Source organism: Panulirus ornatus, chromosome 19 (genome assembly GCF_036320965.1).
Source record: "Panulirus ornatus isolate Po-2019 chromosome 19, ASM3632096v1, whole genome shotgun sequence".
NCBI lineage: Eukaryota > Metazoa > Arthropoda > Malacostraca > Decapoda > Palinuridae > Panulirus > Panulirus ornatus.
Genome location: NC_092242.1, coordinates 70,004,742 through 70,028,163, shown reverse-complemented (window position 1 = coordinate 70,028,163; position 23,422 = coordinate 70,004,742). Strand labels below are relative to the sequence as shown.

The 23,422-nt window shown below is 41.1% G+C and overlaps 1 protein-coding gene across 18 annotated transcripts in view; it reads right to left on the bottom strand.

Moving 5' to 3' along the window:
- Positions 1 to 23,422, bottom strand: part of LOC139755660 (FMRFamide receptor-like) — a 786,605-nt gene that overhangs the window by 230,826 nt on the left and 532,357 nt on the right. The gene's annotated exons all lie outside the window — the stretch shown is intronic.

The window sequence follows — 23,422 nt, the reverse complement described above, 5'->3', positions numbered from 1 at the left end:
AGACAAGTTACTTGGGAGGTAAGTTTGAAGGGGGAAAACTGCAGGAAGTGAAGTGTTTTAGATATCTGGGAGTGAACTTAGCAACGGATGGAACCATGGAAGCGGAAGTGAGTCACAGGGTGGGGGAGGGGGCGAAGGTTTGGGAGCGATGAAGAATGTGTGGCAGGATAGAACGTTATCTCGGAGAGCAAAAATAGGTATGTTTGAAGGAATAGCAGTTCTAAAAATGTTATATGGTTACGAAGCATGGGCTATAGATAGGGCTGCACGGAGGTGAGTGGATGTGTTGGAAATGAAATATTTGAGAACAACAAGTGGTATGAGGTGGTTTAACCTAGTAAGTAATGAAAGGGTAAGAGAGATGTGTGGTAATAAAAAGGGTGTGGTTGAGACAGCAGAAGAGGGTGTGGTTGAGAGAGCAGAAGAGAGTGTATTGAAATGATTTGGACATAAGGAGAAATTAGAGAGGAAAGATTGACAAAGAGGATATATGTGCCAGGGGTGGAGGGAACAAGGAGAAGCGGGAGACCAAACTGGAAGTGGAAGGATGGAGCGAAAAAGATTTTGAGCGATCGGGGCCTGAACATACAGAAGGGTGAGAGATGTGCAAGGAATAGAGTGAATCGGAACAATGCTGTATACCGGGGTCGACTTGCTGTCAATGGACTGAACCAGGGCATGTGAAGCGTCTGGGGTAAACCATGGAAAGGCTGTGGGGCCTGGATGTGGATAGGGAGTTATGGTTTCGGTGGATTACACATGACAGCTAGAGACCGAGTGTAAACAAATGTGGCCTTTTTTGTCTGTTTTCCTGGCGCTACCTCGCTGAAGCAGGAGTAGCGCTCCTATCTTACTGTGGGGCGGGGTAGCGACAGAAATGGATGAAGGCAAGCAATTATAAATATGTTCATGTGTATGTATATATATGTATGTATATGTTGATATGTATATGTATGTATATGTGCGTATGTGGGCGTTTATGTATATATACTCTTCGTCTGTTTCCTGGCGCTACCTCGCTGACACGGGAAACAGTAATAATGTATTATAAATATAGAATTTAATATATATATATATATATATATATATATATATATATATATATATATATATATATTTTTTTTTTTTTTTTTTTTTTTTTATACTTTGTCGCTGTCTCCCGCGTTTGCGAGGTAGCGCAAGGAAACAGACGAAAGAAATGGCCCAACCCCCCCCCCCCATACACATGTACATACACACGTCCACACACGCAAATATACATACCTACACAGCTTTCCATGGTTTACCCCAGACGCTTCACATGCCTTGATTCAATCCACTGACAGCACGTCAAACCCTGTATACCACATCGCTCCAATTCACTCTATTCCTTGCCCTCCTTTCACCCTCCTGCATGTTCAGGCCCCGATCACACAAAATCTTTTTCACTCCATCTTTCCACCTCCAATTTGGTCTCCCTCTTCTCCTCGTTCCCTCCACCTCCGACACATATATCCTCTTGGTCAATCTTTCCTCACTCATTCTCTCCATGTGCCCAAACCATTTCAAAACACCCTCTTCTGCTCTCTCAACCACGCTCTTTCTATTTCCACACATCTCTCTTACCCTTACGTTACTTACTCGATCAAACCACCTCACACCACACATTGTCCTCAAACATCTCATTTCCAGCACATCCATCCTCCTGCGCACAACTCTATCCATAGCCCACGCCTCGCAACCATACAACATTGTTGGAACCACTATTCCTTCAAACATACCCACTTCTGCTTTCCGAGATAATGTTCTCGACTTCCACACATTTTTCAAGGCTCCCAAAATTTTCGCCCCCTCCCCCACCCTATGATCCACTTCCGCTTCCATGGTTCCATCCGCTGACAGATCCACTCCCAGATATCTAAAACACTTCACTTCCTCCAGTTTTTCTCCATTCAAACTCACCTCCCAATTGACTTGACCCTCAACCCTACTGTACCTAATAACCTTGCTGTACCTAATAACCTTGCTATATATATATATATATATATATATATATATATATATAGCATCTATGGTGTCCTCGCTCACTGATGAGACTGGCGTATAACCCCAACGACCCCAATTGCTGCAGCTAATGGTTAGGTTACACATACTTGTGCTAATTAGCTCCTCAAGTGTGGCAGAAATTAATCTTCCTATTGCTGGTGTTACTTCACTTTGATCTTAGCCAAAAGGCCCAGAAATACTGCTCCTGCCTCTTCCAACAAATGTATGGAAGAGGCAGCAGCAGTTACTCGCACGACTATTCACCCACTTGCTCGTCCAGCAGAAGAAAGGAGGGAGGCATTAGTCACTTGCAGTACCACCTATTCTCTCGTACAGCACAGGGAGGGAGGGAGGCAGCAGCAGCTAATCTCATGGACCACCCGTCACAGACAACACCACAAAGCATCACTGGTATGTGCTCCGTGTTGCAATATCACCAGCATCCCGAACTCTGCTCTCAGTATCACCTTCAGCCACAAGTAGATGTGATTTATGTCCCTTCAGAGGAGAGAGAGAGAGAGAGAGAGAGAGAGAGAGAGAGAGAGAGAGAGAGAGAGAGAGAGAGAGAGATAAGAGGAGGCTAAGAGGATAATTTACTGTGCGCATACGATACGTCTTCCTTCCTTCTTGAGTTGTAATTCTTGTGCAACAGATCTCCTCATCTTTCCTCCTTAAGGACCAGCTCGGTAATTCTCCAGATAAGAAGTGAGAAATATATGTTTACGGCAGATTTCTCGAGATGAAATCTCCATCATTTTTGAGGGTTGCACGTCATAACTGTACTTACCATCACGTCGAACGTGGGGTGCAAACTGAAGATGATCCTTCAATGGAGAGAGAGAGAGAGAGAGAGAGAGAGAGAGAGAGAGAGAGAGAGAGAGAGAGAGAGAGAGAGAGAGAGAGAATTGCCGATGAGTATGGTTGGCGGGTGTATACGTGTTATAGGTTTATGGAGCTGGATGGAGAGAGTGTTGGTAGCGATAACTGTGGCTTACAGTTCCTCCTTAACTTGTGGACTCATGAGCTACTCTTGTGGACCAAGTACACCACATGTCGTGACGGATGATTAGTGGTGTTTAATGCACTCACTGTTAACTATGTAAAAGTAGATTCTTCTGCTGACACCATGAAAGATAGAGATATATGCTCATGTATATACGCATTTTTTGTACTTAATTAAAAAAAAAAAAAATCTATACACAATATGCATATATCCTACTAAAAACTATTTTGAGGTTGTGCACATACGCTTAATATAACTGTATACATGTCAAAAAATACAAATGCATGAACACACACACACACACACACACACACACACACACACACACACACACACACACACATACATGCACACTAAAAAATGTTTTTCATACTTATACTACGTATCTTCCTCCCAATCTCATTCCTCTATCAACCTCTTCTTTTCCTCTCACTCTTTCCCAGTGCCCCCTTCACATATCAGACCTACCACTGAATACCAAATCGGACTTGCTGAGATAACCCGGAACCTTTAAGTTCCTCAAACCGGACTATTCCCAGTGTCATCCCTTGACACATATATTTCATTGTTTTTTTTCGGGACGCTTGTGGAAACCACCATCAGACTATCACACTGGTTTACCCCTCTGATCTGGACTTACTGCTATTACGTACCACTGTGAGGCACTGTCATCCTGAAGCACTACCAGGTCGTGTGGGTGGTGAGTTCGGTCTGGTAGCACTAAAGACCTTTTCTCCACCCTTGCCTCCTTAGCCTACCTCCCATTAACACACACACACACACACACACACACACACACATACACACACACAGTGAAGCACATTATAAACCTCAACTGTGGCCCCATGTAGGGCTACATAGAGCGAAGCTTCAAATTAACAGTGGGGACATGGGAAGAAAGGCTGTCATGTACTTCAGAGTATCGAAGTTCTGATATCATAATGCCATTTATTTCCTCACCTTCCCTCCCTTTTTTTCTGTTTTATCACCCATTCATAATTGCATTCATGATGCATTTATCGTTCATTCATTCATACGCTGGGATCTTAGCTCGTGAGTGGTCTATATCAAAGTTCATGACCCGATTTACAAGGATTACTGGATACCAAAGTTCTTCGTCTCGCTCCTACACTGTGTGGTGGCGCCACTCACCACCAGACGATGGAATTGTCACAATCCATAGCATGGTAACTATATAACGACAGCGTCCCTCTAGTAACGACTCTTCACACTGACCAGGAATCTTTGTATCAAGTCCCCCCCCCCCCCCCACTGCTTTTGGATCTCTGGATCAGATCCTTCATACTACCTAAGGATCTCTTAATTAAGCCCTTGAAACTGCTCCAGGATCCCTGAAACACCTACTTCACCACATTGCTCATTGATTTCTGATTTACTAACGTGTCTTTTAAACTCATTACACATACAGAGGGTCGTAACATCAAAAGACCAGTTGAGAAAGAGGTACAGCATAAAGAAAATCAGGAAAATTATTACTTAGAAATAGTTTTCTTAATCTCCCGTCTTTCCTAGTGAGTAATGGAACTATATATTTTGTCAGCTGAGATACGGAGAGAAATCCAGTCGGTAAAACTGAAATTTAGATCGTAAAGAAAAGAAAAAAAAAATAAGAATCGGTAAAACTAAATCTTAAATTGGTGAAAAATCTGAAAGTGAAACTTGGAAAGAAACCTATGAAAGTGAAACTTAAACCGTTAAAAATATCCTAATAAAACACAGTAAAAATAAATTCTCCGAAGAGACCTTTCTTAAAACTCCTCTTGAACCAACACACAAGAGGCAAGAAAACCGACTGATCAATTTATCATAATTTCATGAAGTATATCTGTTATTATCATTTCATGAAGTACATCTGTTGCTATCATTTCATAAAGTATATCTGTTATTATCATTTCATAATGTATATCTGTTGCTATCATTTCACAAAGTATGTCTGCTATTATGATTTCATGAAGTACATCTGTTGCTATCATTTCATAAAGTATATCTGTTATTATCATTTCATAATGTATATCTGTTGCTATCATTTCATATAAAGTATATCTGTTATAATCATTTCATAATGTATATCTGTTGCTATCATTTCATAAAGTATATCTGTTATTATCATTTCATAAAGTATATCTGCTATTCATAAATTAATGTTATGTATGGCGAAGGACAATGAAAGATCATCCAACCGTTGCTGAATGATTACCATGAGAAATTTCACTCACAGACTACTTAGGATATCTTTTTAACACTGGGTTATATTTCTTTTTCGAATGAGACACCTGTACAACCACATATATTCCTAAATTTATGTACGCTGTCTGCATTAACCATGTCCTCAGTCATTCTGTTCTATTTGTCCACCACTCTTGTACAATACATGTATTTCTTTAACAGCTTTTCTGTGCGGGCGTGCGGGCGTGCGTGTGCGTGTTTTTTTTTTTTTTTTTTTTTTTTTTTTTTTTTTTTTTTTGTGTGTGTGTGTGTGTGTGTGTGTGTGTGTGTCCTGGCACGTCGGGGGCTACCAGACGACCATGCCCTTGACATACTCGCTAATCACATGGCAAGCGTCTGATGCATGTGACCATCAACTACTATTCACATAACAATCAGGAGCGAAGCCCTTTGTGACGTCATGCCTCTAAGAAGCACTGACTGGTCTCAGTGCCAAAGGCCATGATGATTCATGGTCTGACACAGTACAGCGCGTAGGGAGGGCTGTTATCTAAGTCAATGAATGGTGTTAAGTAGGGGTTGTAAATCTGATTTCAACTGCTGACAGTTGAAGAAATTGGCTGCCGACCTACCCTGGTCCATGTTGTAAGGGGCGTGTCCCGGATGGAGAGACAGTATCATGTGAGTGCTGGGACAGGGGTTACCTCTATCTCCAGCAGTGAGAGTGGTGGGAGATGGGGTACTACTATCTCCAGCAGTGAGAGTGGTGGGAAGGTAATACTATTTCCAGCAGAGAGCGGCGAGAGAGGGGGAACTACTATCTCCAGCAGTGAGAGCAGTGGGAGAGAGGATATTATGTCTACAGTGAGAGTGGGGCTACTATAAGAGTATACGCATATGTACAAGAGATAAGCTCAAACGCCTTACCTCCTCAGACTTGAATAAATGCATTACATACACACACACAAAAAAAAAAAACACATTAAATCTCCCCATGCCCTTCCTAACACAAAGGCACACACATCCCTCCGCCCGTAAGGGACCACAGTTTAAATACCTTGAATACAAGGACCTTGTATAAAACATCTCTACTTAAATTCTTACGTTCCGTGCGTTAAGCAAACACGAGTATGGTACCAGCAACATCAAAATACAGCATCTACCTCCCTCTCAGACGAGGTTTTAATGGACTGTAATGTACCATGAACCGTGAATAAAGGCTTGATTTTATTGCAGTTTAATCTTACGTCTCATAAAACAGTCTGTCAGGGATATCTTTGTGTGAAAAGACTCTGTCTATGGTAAGGGTTCCTGAGGTTCTCAGTTTTCGGTTCATGGTTGTGCTTTACATGGGTAGATAGTCTGAATGACGTGGAGTTCGTGTGAATAAAAGAAGTCTGCGTTCTAAATGACTACTATTGTTTCAACGTACAGAGTGGCCTGGTCTTAGTGGCTTCGTTTGAAAGGGGAGGCTCCTCTACAGGTGGGTAGTACAGAGGTCAATCTACCCAGGTGCTTGGAAAAGGACTGCTTTGTTGGACAGACAAATGAGTGGGTGTTTTTGTTAGCTTGCGATAGGATGCGCAGTAATGAGAGAGTACGTCTTTGTTCTATTTCTTACGAAAGTTATTTTAAAGGGAAGGGGATCTTTATGCATCAACTACGCAAAGCTATTTCATAACCCTACCTTATGTATGCACTACGTGTGTGGGGAGTCTGTTGTCTTTTTCTCTTCAATATTCAAAAGTCATTCCACAAATGAATTGACAATATACGCAAGTGTAAGGGCTAAACTTAACAGGCTTTACCTTGAGTTTAATATGATGTCTCTCTAACGTCTATATCCTTTTGGTTCTCAAAATCTAAAATTGTTGAGGAGGTTACAAAAGGACCATACTGGTAAAACATTCTCTATATCACTAATACTACCGGCCCTGTACGATAATGTCAGCACACAAGAGTATTCCAGTCCGGAGAGAATTATCACTGATCTTACTTCCCTCGTTCCGAGAGTCCTCAATATCCAACCTATCACCATTATGATCAGTAGGTTTAAAAATGGCTTCTGTTTTCTTCTCTAAAGTGAGATCAATCGATATCATCACGTCAGTTTCGACGAGGGTTCCTTAACTGTAGCTGCTGAGGGTGGGTATCAACTATGAATCACCCTTTTTTTTTAACACAAGTGATTGATCAGTTGACCAATATTCCCTTTAGGACAAGATTCCGGTTCTCCTGTCTAGAAACTGTCTCGAAATGTAGCTTGCATCATAACCTTACCAGAGGCTCTGATTTACCTTCATTCTTCATAAGAACAACAATGGAATAAGAAGTATGTAAACCATCAAAGCTCTCCTCAATCCCTAGTCACTGCCTCAGGATCGATCGGAACAATTTTCTGAAGCAGTATTAAATAATACCGGCGGAGACTCTAATCCTTATGAAAACTATTTGTTGTGAAGGCAGTCTTATTAGATATTCCAGCGTGAGTAAAAAGCATCATAGCTTTATATCCCAGGAAATACTTAGGTTGTCTCGTTGACTAATCGCCAATGATAACGCACCCAAAGTTCAATGATTGGCAGTGACTTCACTTATCACTAGTCATTAGCTGGTTATCTCCATAACTGTGACTGCTCAGGGAAAGGATTATAGTCTACAAAAACATCAGGAATATCATTCAAGTCTTCCTGCATTTCAATGGCATCTTTCAAACTCATCATTCTATCACAACCCAGAAATGTTCATTCATGCAAATTATATTTTCTAATCTATCCCATTTCATGTGCTTCCAGATGGGTAGAGATGGATTATTTGAGTGGCAGGCAATAGGAAAGTCCTGTAAATGAAAGGCAATACTTTTTCTTCCCAGAACTATGGGTATTAGCTTTGTCTTGTGAGCCCATATCTGGTGCAGCATCTTCCTCTAGTGAGTATGATGCTGAAGTTTGATGGTGAAGTATGATGGTGAAGACCTACTCTCTAGTTGGTGAGGCAATGGTGTCTGATCTAATCTTTCTTTCAATCATGTTTTCTGGATATGAATGCTCACTAGAACAACACATTTATCATTCTTTATCATTATTAATAATCAATTATCAATCATAACTTCCATGTAATATCTTATGATGCAAGGAGTTACTACTATGTGACAGAAAATCATAAGACATACATACCATATTGCTTAAAATGTCAACTTTTTTTTTAAATGACAAGTTATCTTTAAGAGAAATAAAACTCACAAAGAACAGAACTCGGCCGCTTTTGGTCAATTCACAATAATAAGGTGAAGAAGAATACATATCACTAAAGGAAAATATGATTAATTCTACCATCTTCATTTTGCCAACTTAACCGAAGCAGATCTTTGCTCTGATGTAATTAATTTTTGTCGTTGTTCTTGTATTTAAAATAAACGCCACATTTCCTCCTCTGTATGCAGACTCTTCCGTTTTTGACGGGGCGTCCAATAATGCTCTAGTAATTCTTAGAAATGAGGTCTTTCGTTTTGCGATTATTTGCGCTCCTCCATTTTCTTCCTAAACTAAGTCTTTATTAACTGTCCCTTAATATCTGTTCTTTACTTTTATTGCTTTCGGAACTAGTCTTTCTTTATCTATTTTTTCCCCATCACTTTCTCATTAATCATTTATTTGTAATTTCTAGTATTTTCAATCTCTACTCCATTTCTCTCTCATCAGTCACCTCTTTTTTGTCATCTTAATCATATTCAATTCATTACTATGATCTTATCTTACTAAATTTCATCACCATTTTTTTATATTCTGTTCGTGTCATGTTTTTGCTCTACATGAAGCAGCATTTATATACTAAGTGATAACTCCTTTTTTCTCTTCTTCTAAATGTTATATAGAGCATCTTGAGTTCTCCGAGTTAATCACACTACCGTATTGTCATCCTTTTCAACGCGAGTCGTGTGTCACGTCTGCCTCCAGAATTCACTTCTCTCTCGTCAAACCAACGAGGAAAAAAATTAATCCTGCATTACGACATTCATCTTATCATTTATCCACGCTTCCTCGGCCATATATGAATTTCCCGTCTTCCCAGTAGTCTGACTTTACCATTTCCCTTCCCTATGTTTTGTTTACTAGTGATTGCCTTACCTTCCATGGTCGACCTGTTAATATCTCTGGTTCCTTCATCAATCATTTTCCTGTTTTCTTCTTCGCCAAGACACATACTTAATTCACTTCACCCTAGCATACTATTTCGTCTACAATTTTAATTCTTTCATTCATTCTCTACTCTTTTCATTCTTTCTTTTCCCTATCACTCACCTATCACAATATACACCACTAACACTATTTTCTTTCACTCTCCATATTTTCCGTTTAACACTAATTTCTTAACCGTTTGTTCACTTTTAATTTTTTCTTTATTGTTTTTTCGTTTAAGGAAACCTTCTTCTCTCGTTGGCTTGTTTGTTCTTTCATATCATTCATCTTTTCTTTCCACTCTCACTTTAATACGTCCTTAATACGTCCCCTTACTCTTCCTCCATTCTTTCCTCTTTACCATTTTCTCCCCTTTTCTTACCTCTCACTGTTAGGCAGCCCCTCTCACTTCAATCGCTCTAAAGTAATTTTCTTTTTCTTTAGATCTCCCCTGTTTTGTCTCCATCTTTCTGTCTACCTGCCTGCCAGTCAGTCTGTCTATCGTCTCAACTTCTGTTTCTCCTTACTACTTCTCACTATCTCCATTTGTTAACTTTCCTTCTCTTCTCCTTCCTCCCCCAACCTGTTCTCCTCGTCAGCGTACCCAGGTGTGTGTGTGTGTGTGTGTGTGTGTGTGTGTGTGTGTGTCACTCAAGGCGAGTATCCCTTAGTCTCTGAGGGTGACGATAGTGTCGGCAGTACTCTTCTGTTCTGTCTCGTCCTACCGGATAAGATCTCATTTGTGCCGGTAACCCCGGCTAATAATTGTGCACCCTATGCTCATCCTGTGAGCGGTAGCGCAGAAGGATTATATGCGTCACAAAGGGTCTTAGTAACACCCTAGTGGGTTGATAATATATAGAATGTTATAATTCATTACAGGTATTTCACTACATACATTACATAATTTCATATGGTAAGTTTTACCGAACAGATGCAAAAAGTGGATACAAACTTAAAATTTCAGTTACCTTGTGGTAACATACACCAGATCCTCTACTTCCAGATCCAGAGTCTCGACTGAGATTCAGTCATCTTAGTGGGGAAATAGCACAATGTATGATAACACCTCCGGCTATATAAAGGTGTGGTTCACACAAACAGCACACGAGAGACGATACGAAATGATAAACATAAATACAGTAATGATAATAAGATTAATAACGATGATACTACTATTGTTGCTACTACTACTATTACCACTACTCTACACTCACTACTACTACTATTACCACTACTCTACACTCACTACTAATACTATTACCACTACTCTACACTCACTACTACTACTATTACCACTACTCTACACTCACTACTACTACTATTACCACCACTCTACACTCACTAGTACTACTATTACCACTACTCTACACTCACTACTACTACTATTACCACTACTCTACACTCACTACTACTACTATTACCACTACTCTACACTCACTACTACTACTATTACCACCACTCTACACTCACTACTACTACTATTACCACCACTCTACACTCACTACTACTACTATTACCACTACTCTACACTCACTACTACTACTATTACCACTACTCTACACTCACTACTACTACTATTACCACTACTCTACACTCACTACTACTACTATTACCACTACTCTACACTCACTACTACTACTATTACCACTACTCTACACTCACTACTACTACTATTACCACTACTCTACACTCACTACTACTACTATTACCACTACTCTACACTCACTACTACTACTATTACCACTACTCTACACTCACTACTAATACTATTACCACTACTCTACACTCACTACTACTACTATTACCACTACTCTACACTCACTACTACTACTATTACCACTACTCTACACTCACTACTACTACTATTACCACTACTCTACACTCACTACTAATACTATTACCACTACTCTACACTCACTACTACTACTATTACCACTACTCTACACTCACTACTACTACTATTACCACTACTCTACACTCACTACTACTACTATTACCACTACTCTACACTCACTACTACTACTATTACCACTACTCTACACTCACTACTACTACTATTACCACTACTCTACACTCACTACTACTACTATTACCACTACTCTACACTCACTACTACTACTATTACCACTACTCTACACTCACTACTACTACTATTACCACTACTCTACACTCACTACTACTACTATTACCACTACTCTACACTCACTACTAATACTATTACCACTACTCTACACTCACTACTACTACTATTACCACTACTCTACACTCACTACTACTACTATTACCACTACTCTACACTCACTACTACTACTATTACCACTACTCTACACTCACTACTACTACTATTACCACTACTCTACACTCACTACTACTACTATTACCACTACTCTACACTCACTACTACTACTATTACCACTACTCTACACTCACTACTAATACTATTACCACTACTCTACACTCACTACTACTACTATTACCACTACTCTACACTCACTACTACTACTATTACCACTACTCTACACTCACTACTACTACTATTACCACTACTCTACACTCACTACTAATACTATTACCACCTACTCTACACTCACTACTACTACTATTACCACTACTCTACACTCACTACTACTACTATTACCACTACTCTACACTCACTACTACTACTATTACCACTACTCTACACTCACTACTAATACTATTACCACCACTCTACACTCACTACTACTACTATTACCACCACTCTACACTCACTACTACTACTATTACCACCACTCTACACTCACTACTACTACTATTACCACCACTCTACACTCACTACTACTACTATTACCACCACTCTACACTCACTACTACTACTACTACCACTACACTACACTCACTACTACTACTATTACCACTACTCTACACTCACTACGACTACTATTACCACTACTCTACACTCACTACTACTACTATTACCACTACTCTACACTCACTACTACTACTATTACCACTACTCTACACTCACTACTACTACTATTACCACCACTCTACACTCACTACTACTACTATTACCACTACTCTACACTCACTACTACTACTATTACCACTACTCTACACTCACTACTACTACTATTACCACTACTCTACACTCACTACTAATACTATTACCACCACTCTACACTCACTACTACTACTATTACCACCACTCTACACTCACTACTACTACTATTACCACCACTCTACACTCACTACTACTACTATTACCACTACTCTACACTCACTACTACTACTATTACCACTACTCTACACTCACTACTAATACTATTACCACCACTCTACACTCACTACTACTACTATTACCACTACTCTACACTCACTACTACTACTATTACCACTACTCTACACTCACTACTACTACTATTACCACTACTCTACACTCACTACTAATACTATTACCACCACTCTACACTCACTACTACTACTATTACCACCACTCTACACTCACTACTACTACTATTACCACTACTCTACACTCACTACTACTACTATTACCACTACTCTACACTCACTACTACTACTATTACCACCACTCTACACTCACTACTACTACTATTACCACCACTCTACACTCACTACTACTACTATTACCACCACTCTACACTCACTACTACTACTATTACCACCACTCTACACTCACTACTACTACTATTACCACCACTCTACACTCACTACTACTACTATTACCACCACTCTACACTCACTACTACTACTATTACCACTACTCTACACTCACTACTACTACTATTACCACCACTCTACACTCACTACTACTACTATTACCACCACTCTACACTCACTACTACTACTATTACCACCACTCTACACTCACTACTACTACTATTACCACCTACTCTACACTCACTACTACTACTATTACCACCACTCTACACTCACTACTACTACTATTACCACTACTCTACACTCACTACTACTACTATTACCACTACTCTACACTCACTACTACTACTATTACCACTACTCTACACTCACTAATACTACTATAACCACCACTCTACACACTACTACTACTATTACCACTACTCTACACTCACTACTACTACTATTACCACTACTCTACACTCACTACTAATACTATTACCACCACTCTACACTCACTACTACTACTATTACCACCACTCTAAACTCACTACTACAACTATTACCACTACTCTACACTCACTACTACTACTACTAATACTAGAACTAATAATAATAATAATAATAATCATAATAATAATAATAATAATAATAATAATAATAATAATAATAATAATAATAATAATACGTAGGTAAGTCTCAAATAAGCCAGAACATGTGATTGTTACCTTAACCAATCCGACTAATGCTAAGTTCTCACCACAGAACATTGCAGTAACTGTCTAGTAGTAATAGATGCCACACAGGACACATGTATAAACATATACGAACTCGTTTACAATTACAATAATAAAAAAAAAAAACAAGTACATATACATAAAACCTTTCGTCTCCTCCTTAACCCTCCTCAGGCAGACAAACACGTTAGCATATGGTATGGTATGCTGAACGGAGCCGACATCTGTCTTTCCCTGTATTGATCACCTCCACAAAGAGGAAGCAGTTATTATTATCAACGGCCACTCTGCAGATATCTGCCAGAGACTCGCCAACTTGACACCGCCTGCCCGTTTCCCTGACAACTTTTCAAGCCCATTACCCGGAGACCTTTAGTGCTGAAAATAAAAGTCGCCAGACTGGTATATAGCCTGATGGTAAAAAGTGACTTATGTGTGAAACTCTACAAGGAGTTCTACCTTGCATTAGCTAAACCTGTCTGCTTCACCATCAGTGACTCCCTCCATAAGTCCAAAACGCCCCTTTGATTCGAAACTTCATATACTTCCCAAGTAACCAAGTCAACAAACACACTTTCTTACAAAGATATAATGATGTACCGCCGTCACACCGATTCCCAGAATACTCTGTGCATGTTCTGCATCAAGACTTACAGAGATATAGCACGGTCGACAGACTATATATACCATATATTAGAGCTATGAAGACCTGTTCTATTGCCTCATCATTTTCCTCGATTATCTATCGTAACTTACATCAGTACAAGATCTCAGTTTTCTTCATCCTCGTTGACTTCATTAAGACTTACGATTTACTCAACACGAAATCCCATTTAGTGGCGTCTACACTTCCTCAATGATTATCGTCAGACTATAAGCTTTCAAGAGGGCCACCTCCAACCTTCCTCCCTTAGTTGGTTGTCAAAAGCCAGAGATGGAAGCCTGTGCTTTCTCATTCTTAATCACTGAAGTTCTGATGTACAGATGTGCTCGATGGAAGTCAACGACTCTACCAGTGGCAACAGCACCAACCATAGTTCTCTCGTCTACATTGCCCTTCACAACACCCAACAGTAGCATCAGGAACTGAACCATCCCAAACCACGTCAACCAAAAAAAAAAAAAAAGTGATCACCGACATCAACCTAGCATCCAACCAACGTCCTGCCCATCAAATCAATTTACAAGGCACGAGCTTCTAACAGTTTGTGCAGCCCATCAAACTTTTTGATGGCTACCTGGACGGCAAACTGTACAGTAAGTTGGAAAGAACGCGTCAATATCGCCATCTAGGTCTCCACCTATCGCCTTTACATTTTTTCGTCGACACCATGACACAGGGACTTGGGAAATCATATCACTATATGATATAGACGCGTCTACCTTGAAAATATATTCTAAGGTCTTCGAGATGCGAGATATACGCCCTGAGCAGATTCAGAGTACCACACAGACGTTTTTCTTTAAATTCTTTTTCAAGAAAAACAAAAGATATTTTCCTTAGGAACTCGCCTATCTGGGAGGCTGTCCATCTCCCACGATAAAGTGCACCCAGCTGTCTCACTCTATTTGAATATGGGACCCATATCTCAAAGCCTCGGGATATCCACAGAGGGGTAAAGTGATCGTTGTAATCCATTTTCTTTATACGAGTTTTCGAAGCTTCACTTTCCCAAAACACGAACGAGATATCTTTTCCCTGAGCTTAAAACTTGTTACGATGTTCTGAGAAAGTATCGACACATGTTTGTGGCTACAATATAATAAATAGCTTGTAAAACCGAAGAATATTTCTTTTGGGGTTTCTTACTTCTTGCAAAGTCCTACGCTCTATAAAAGTAAAAGTTTACACACTCTCTCTCTCTCTCTCTCTCTCTCTCTCTCTCTCTCTCTCTCTCTCTCTCTCTCTCTCCATACATACATACATACATACACACATACATACATACATACATACACACACACACACACACACACACACACACACACATATCTTGTGGAAGCTAAGGTGAAGATTTGTATGGGTTTTCAGAAAAGAAGAGTGAATGTTGGGGTGAAGAGGGTGGTGAGAGTAAGTGAGCTTGAGAAGGAGACCTGTGTGAGGAAGTACCAGGAGAGACTGAGTACAGAATGGAAAAAGGTGAGAACAATGGAAGTAAGGGGAGTGGGGGAGGAATGGGATGTATTTAGGGAATCAGTGATGGATTGCGCAAAAGATGCTTGTGGCATGAGAAGAGTGGGAGGTGGGTTGATTAGAAAGGGTAGTGAGTGGTGGGATGAAAAAGTAAGAGTATTAGTGAAAGAGAAGAGAGAGGCATTTGGACGATTTTTGCAGGGAAAAAATGCAATTGAGTGGGAGATGTATAAAAGAAAGAGACAGGAGGTCAAGAGAAAGGTGCAAGAGGTGAAAGAAAGGGCAAATGAGAGTTGGGGTGAGAGAGTATCATTAAATTTTAGGGAGAATAAAAAGATGTTCTGGAAGGAGGTAAATAAAGTGCGTAAGACAAGGGAGCAAATGGGAACTTCAGTGAAGGGCGCAAATGGGGAGGTGATAACAAGTAGTGGTGATGTGAGAAGGAGATGGAGTGAGTATTTCGAAGGTTTGTTGAATGTGTTTGATGGTAGAGTGGCAGATATAGGGTGTTTTGGTCGAGGTGGTGTGCAAAGTGAGAGGGTTAGGGAAAATGATTTGGTAAACAGAGAAGAGGTAGTGAAAGCTTTGCGGAAGATGAAAGCCGGCAAGGCAGCAGGTTTGGATGGTATTGCAGTGGAATTTATTAAAAAAGGGGGTGACTGTATTGTTGACTGGTTGGTAAGGTTATTCAATGTATGTATGACTCATGGTGAGGTGCCTGAGGATTGGCGGAATGCGTGCATAGTGCCATTGTACAAAGGCAAAGGGGATAAGAGTGAGTGCTCAAATTACAGAGGTATAAGTTTGTTGAGTATTCCTGGTAAATTATATGGGAGGGTATTGATTGAGAGGGTGAAGGCATGTACAGAGCATCAGATTGGGGAAGAGCAGTGTGGTTTCAGAAGTGGTAGAGGATGTGTGGATCAGGTGTTTGCTTTGAAGAATGTATGTGAGAAATACTTAGAAAAGCAAATGGATTTGTATGTAGCATTTATGGATCTGGAGAAGGCATATGATAGAGTTGATAGAGATGCTCTGTGGAAGGTATTAAGAATATATGGTGTGGGAGGAAAGTTGTTAGAAGCAGTGAAAAGTTTTTATCGAGGATGTAAGGCATGTGTACGTGTAGGAAGAGAGGAAAGTGATTGGTTCTCAGTGAATGTAGGTTTGCGGCAGGGGTGTGTGATGTCTCCATGGTTGTTTAATTTGTTTATGGATGGGGTTGTTAGGGAGGTAAATGCAAGAGTTTTGGAAAGAGGGGCAAGTACGAGGTCTGTTGGGGATGACAGAGCTTGGGAAGTGAGTCAGTTGTTGTTCGCTGATGACACAGCGCTGGTGGCTGATTCATGTGTGAAACTGCAGAAGCTGGTGACTGAGTTTGGTAAAGTGTGTGGAAGAAGAAAGTTAAGAGTAAATGTGAATAAGAGCAAGGTTATTAGGTACAGTAGGGTTGAGGGTCAAGTCAATTGGGAGGTGAGTTTGAATGGAGAAAAACTGGAGGAAGTGAAGTGTTTTAGATATCTGGGAGTGGATCTGGCAGCGGATGGAACCATGGAAGCGGAAGTGGATCATAGGGTGGGGGAGGGGGCGAAAATTCTGGGGGCCTTGAAGAATGTGTGGAAGTCGAGAACATTATCTCGGAAAGCAAAAATGGTTATGTTTGAAGGAATAGTGGTTCCAACAATGTTGTATGGTTGCGAGGCGTGGGCTATGGATAGAGTTGTGCGCAGGAGGATGGATGTGCTGGAAATGAGATGTTTGAGGACAATGTGTGGTGTGAGGTGGTTTGATCGAGTGAGTAACGTAAGGGTAAGAGAGATGTGTGGAAATAAAAAGAGCGTGGTTGAGAGAGCAGAAGAGGGTGTTTTGAAGTGGTTTGGGCATATGGAGAGGATGAGTGAGGAAAGATTGACCAAGAGGATATATGTGTCGGAGGTGGAGGGAACAAGGAGAAGAGGGAGACCAAATTGGAGGTGGAAAGATGGAGTGAAAAAGATTTTGTGTGATCGGGGCCTGAACATCCAGGAGGGTGAAAGGAGGGCAAGGAACAGAGTGAATTGGAGCGATGTGGTATACCGGGGCTGACGTGCTGTCAGTGGATTGAATCAAGGCATGTGAAGCGTCTGGGGTAAACCATGGAAAGCTGTGTAGGTATGTATATTTGCGTGTGTGGACGTATGTATATACATGTGTATGGGGGGGGGGGGCCATTTCTTTCGTCTGTTTCCTTGCGCTACCTCGCAAACGCGGGAGACAGCGACAAAGTATAAAAAAAAAAAAAAAAAAAAAAAATATATATATATATATATATATATATATATATATATATATATATATATATATATGTGTGTGTGTGTGTGTGTGTGTGTGTGTGTGTGTGTGTGTGTGTATGTATGTATGTATGTATGTACATATATATATATATATATATATATATATATATATATATATATATATATATATATATATATATATATATATATATATATTTCACACACTTTACCAAACTCAATCACCAGCTTCTGCAGTTTCTTACATGAATCAGCCACCAGCGCTGTATCATCAGCGAACAACAACTGACTCACTTCCCAAGCTCTCTCATCCACAACAGACTTCATACTTGCCCCTCTTTCCAAAACTCTTGCATTCACCTCCCTAACAACCCCATCCATAAACAAATTAAACAACCATGGAGACATCACACACCCCTGCCGCAAACCTACATTCACTGAGAACCAATCACTTTCCTCTCTTCCTACACGAACACATGCCTTACATCCTCGATAAAAACTTTTCACTGCTTCCAACAACTTGCCTCCCACACCATATATTCTTAATACCTTCCACAGAGCATCTCTATCAACTCTATCATATGCCTTCTCCAGATTCATAAATGCTACATACAAATCCATTTGTTTTTCTAAGTATTTCTCGCATACATTCTTCAAGGCAAACACCTGATCCACACATCCTCAACCACTTCTGAAACCACACTGCTCTTCCCCAATCTGACGCTCTGTACATGCCTTCACCCTCTCAATCAATACCCTCCCATATAATTTTCCAGGAATACTCAACAAACTTATACCTCTGTAATTTGAGCACTCACTCTTATCCCCTTTGCCTTTGTACAATGGCACTATGCAAGAATTCCGCCAATCCTCAGGCACCTCACCATGAATCATACATACATTAAATAACCTTACCAACCAGTTAACAATACAGTTACCCCCTTTTTTAATAAATTCCACTGCAATACCATCCACACCCGCTGCTTTGCCGGCTTTCATCTTCCGTAAAGCTTTTACTACCTCTTCTCTATTTACCAAATCATTTCCCCTAACCCTCTCACTTTGCACACCACCTCGACCAACACACCCCACATCTGCCACTCTATCATCAAACACATTCAACAAACCTTCAAAATACTCACTCCATCTCCTTCTCACATCACCACTACTTGTTATCACCTCCCCATTTGCGCCCTTCACTGAAGTTCCCATTTGCTCCCTTGTCTTACGTACTTTATTTACCTCCTTCCAAAACATCTTTTTATTCTCTCTGAAATTTAATGATACTCTCTCACCCCAACCCTCATTTGCCCTCTTTTTCACCTCTTGCACCTTTCTCTTGACCTCCTGCCTCTTTCTTTTATACCTCTCCCACTCATTTGCATTTTTTCCCTGCAAAAATCGTCCAAATGCCTCTCTCTTCTCTTTCACTAATAATCTTACTTCTTCATTCCACCACTCACTACCTTTTCTAATCAACCCACCTCCCACGCTTCTCATGCCACAAGCATCTTTTGCGCAAGCCATCACTGCTTCCCTAAATACATCCCATTCCTCCCCCACTCCCCTTACCTCCTTTGTTCTTACCTTTTTCCATTCTGTACTCAGTCTCTCCTGGTACTTCCCCATACAAGTCTCCTTCCCAAACTCACTTACTCTCACCACTCTCTTCACCCCAACATTCTCTCTTCTTTTCTGAAAACCCCCACAAATCTTCACCTTTGCTTCCACAAGATAATGATCAGACATCCCTCCAGTTGCACCTCTCAGCACATTAACATCCAAAAGTCTCTCTTTCGTGCGTCTATCAATTAACACGTAATCCAATAACGCTCTCTGGCCATCTCTCCTACTTACATACGTATACTTATGTATATCTCGCTTTTTAAACCAGGTATTCCCAATCACCAGTCCTTTTTCAGCACAAAAATCTACAAGCTCTTCACCATTTCCATTTACAACACTGAACACTCCATGTATACCAATTATTCCCTCAACTGCTACTCACCTTTGCATTCAAATCACCCATCACTATAACCCGGTCTCCGTGCATCAAAACCACTAACACACTCATTCAGCTGCTCCCAAAACACTTGCCTCTCATGATCTTTCCTCTCATGCCTAGGTGCATATGCACCAATAATCACCCATCTCTCTCCATCAACTTTCAGTTTTACCCATATCAATCTAGAATTTACTTTCTTACACTCTATCACATACTCCCACAACTCCTGATTCAGGAGTAGTGCTACTCCTTCCCTTGCTCTTTTCCTCTCACTAACCCCTGACTTTACTCCCAAGACATTCCCAAACCACTCTTCCCCTTTACCCTTTAGCTTCGTTTCACGAAGAGCCAAAACATCAAGGTTCCTTTCCTCAAACATACTACCTATCTCTCCTTTTTTCTCATCTTGGTTACATCCACACACATTTAGACACCCCAATCTGAGCCTTCGAGGAGGATCAGCACTCCTCGCGTGACTTCTTCTTCTGCTTCCCCTTTTAGAAAGTTAAATACAAGAAGAAAGTTAAGGGTAAATGTGAATAAGAGCAAGGTTATCAGGTACAGTACAGTTGAGGGTCAAGTAAATTGGGAGGTAAGTTTGAATGGAGAAAAGCTGGAGGAAGTGAAGTGTTTTAGATATCTGGGAGTGGATCTGGCAGCGGATGGAACAATGGAAGCGGAAGTGAATCATAGGGTGGGGGAGGGGGCGAAAATTCTGGGAGCCTTGAAGAATGTTTGGAAGTCGAGAACATTATCTCGGAAAGCAAAAATGGGTATGTTTGAAGGAATAGTGGTTCCAACAATGTTGTATGGTTGCGAGGCGTGGGCTATGGATAGAGTTGTGCGCAGGAGGGTGGATGTGCTGGAAATGAGATGTTTGAGGACAATATGTGGTGTGAGGCGGTTTGATTGAGTAAGTAATGTAAGGGTGAGAGAGATGTGTGGAAATAAAAAGAGTGTGGTTGAGAGAGCAGAAGAGGGTGTTTTGAAATGGTTTGGTCACATGGAGAGAATGAGTGGGGAAAGATTGACCAAGAGGATATATGTGTCAGAGGTGGAGGGAACGAGGAGAAGTGGGAGACCAAATTGGAGGTGGAAAGATGGAGTGAAAAAGATTTTGAGTGATCGGGGCCTGAACATGCAGGAGGGTGAAAGGTGTGCAAGGAATAGAGTGAATTGGAACGATGTGGTATACCGGGGTCGACGTGCTGTCAATGGATTGAACCAGGGCATGTGAAGCGTTTGGGGTAAACCATGCAAAGTGTGTGGGGCCTGGATGTGGAAAGGGAGCTGTGGTTTCGGTGCATTATTACATGACAGCTAGAGACTGAGTGTGAACGAATGGGGCCTTTGGTGTTTTTCCTAGCGCTACCTCGCACACATGAGGGGGGAGGGGGTTGTTATTCCACGTGTGGCGAGGTGGCGATGGGAACAAATAAAGGCAGACAGTATGAATTATGTACATGTGTATATATGTATATGTCTGTGTGTGTATATATACGTGTACACTGAGATGTATAGGTATGTATATTGTGCATGGGTGGACATGTACGTATATATATGTGTATGTGGGCGGGTTGGGCCATTCTTTCGTCTGTTTCCTGTTTCCCGCTAACGCGGGAGACAGCGACAAAGCAAAATAAATAATATATATATATATATATATATATATATATATATATATATATATATATATATATATATATATATATATATGAAAGCAAACACCAGGGATGAATCTACATATAATACAAGAAATAACGAGTGCAAGGTAACAAAACCACATAAATCGGGTACAAACTGCAATATAACAAAATCACATTAATCGGGTACAAACACTTTCGTTAACTCTTAACATTCAATCTTCCACGTTCTACATTCCAGGTAAGATTTCTAACCAGACCTTTTTCCCTTATGACAATTTGACTATAGAAACATGGTGCGAGACATTCATTCATTGGGCAATTCTATGGCAAGATATGATACATCGTTACACTCAGACCTGACGCGACGTAGCATAACAGCTTACAATCTAGGGCAGCGGTGGCTACGGGGTTGGAGACAAGGAGCCTGTTTCTGGGCCCGTGACTGCAGAAGGAATCAGCGCTGGATGTTGCCAAGATCGTCGGAGATGTTGGTCCGACGCGGGCCTTTGCCTGTTGGCGGTCCGTTCCCTGATTTCGTCTTGATTTATTCTCACCTGGGAGGTGGGAATTCCCTTATGGTCTGTAGTAGGTGTCCCATAGGATTTCTTTGAATCCTCTAAAGTGAAGCCGCTGGTAGTACGTGGTCTTCCTCACTGAAATCAGGGACTCTTTCGCGGAGACTTTGTGTCACTTCACAGTCCAGCAAGTAGTGTTCCAGTGGGTGCGTTGACGGCTCCTGGCAGAAGACGCAGCCCTTAATGACGCCGTCAGTTCTTTGCCAGCTGCTTTGGTACCTCCGTCGTAGACGATGTAGATTGACTAGAGTATTCCTGCTCATATCTTTGTCGTTATATGGTGGCTCCAATGACGTGGCCATCATGTACTACTTGACAGACATGGATCCGGCATTGTAGGAGTCCAGGAGATTCTTTTTGATGCGGAGCCTTGCTGCTTTTTGTTGCAGGCCCACTGGAACGTGCACCTGGATGTTACTGAAGCGTGCAGCTGTTTTAGCTGCCTCGTCTGGTGTCTTGTTTCCCTCGATCCCCACGTGACTGGGGATACAGTGTATGGTGACGGAACGTCCCTGTCGCTGCAGCTCTTGGGATTGAGCGAGGATCGATGTGACAAGCTTGATTTTGTCCTTTGGGCGGCTGTGTCGCAGCGGTTGCACTGATATAACTTGGCGTTCGTGTGTATTATCACGGGCTTCGAGTGCGAGGTGGCTGCATGTTCCAGAGCTTTGGAGATGAAATGAATGACTTCTCTCCTCAGAACATACAATATCCTCTAGAAAGTGGGATTCGGACCGGTAACAGGTGCGTGAAAACTGGGGCCGTTGCAAACTAGGCTAGATACCCGAAAAGGTAAGTGATCCTGACCCTCATAACGGGAGGTCCAATTGGGTTCCACATTGCTTGACATGCCTATACCATTAATAGGGTGAGTTGCTTGGTCAGCGCTAAAAAGAGTTTGCGCCAAACATCTCAATCAGCCTAGGAGTCATTCATTTCACTTATGAGAGATTCTGGCGAGCCTAGTGCCTGGATACAACCACCATGTGACACTTACAC